This window comes from Humulus lupulus, chromosome 8, assembly GCF_963169125.1.
Source record: "Humulus lupulus chromosome 8, drHumLupu1.1, whole genome shotgun sequence".
NCBI classification, from domain to species: Eukaryota; Viridiplantae; Streptophyta; class Magnoliopsida; order Rosales; family Cannabaceae; genus Humulus; species Humulus lupulus.
Window position 1 is genome coordinate 112,972,084 of NC_084800.1, and position 924 is coordinate 112,973,007.

The following is a 924-nucleotide window of genomic DNA, read 5'->3' on the forward strand; positions in this document are numbered from 1 at the left end:
CGTCGTCTGGTGCGTTCCTTCTAGTGGTCACCAAGGTCGTTTTTTCTTCTAGCTTTCTTAATGCTCTCAATGAAAGCACCAAAATGTTGACTGTCTTTTTCGCTATCAACCTAATCTAAGAAATTGACGGAAATCAAAAGAAAATAACACCGAGATTTTATGTGGTTCAAGCTATAAAAGAGCCCTAGTCCATGAGTCTTTGGTATTAGTGAGTTTGAAGCTTGTTTGAGCAAGCTTCAATGACATCTCAGGCAGCGTATATATTGCTCTAAGTTTACAATTACTTAACTAGCCAAAATTCTGAACCTTTTACAAGGAGATACCCCAACCCTATTTATATAGATCTGGGTCATTAATGAACACTCAATACACATTCCCCCATTATTTGGAGAGTAAACTACTAATTAATTACATATGGATGCACTAACAAAGACCTTGGGCCCAGGCAGATTGCACGGGGCCCATTTGCAGAAAGCTACCCACCAACTTCATGGGGAACAGGTATCTGACCGTGTCAAGATAAGGCGCACGTTCGCCCATGTCAGGCGGCGTTGTGGAAAATGTTGATTGTTGAGTGTATTAACTCGACACCACTAATCGAGGCGCGCCAAAACTTGCCAAATGATCTGGTCGGCCATAGCTGCGACGACTGACACCTGGCAACAACTCTAGGTTCAAGGACAAGAATCTTAGTCATGGGAGATTGACGAATGAAGAGAGCGATGACCATCTGAATGGTCCTCGGGGCATGGCTTCACTTGGAGACATCCATATCGTGGAGATGGGTCACCAGACGTGGTCTCGCCTTGAGACATCCACGCCCCGAGGACAGACCTCGGGGCGTGGCCTCACTTTGAAGTACCCATTCCTTAGGGATGGGTCACCGGACGTGACCTCTCCATGAGACATCTGCACCACGAGGAC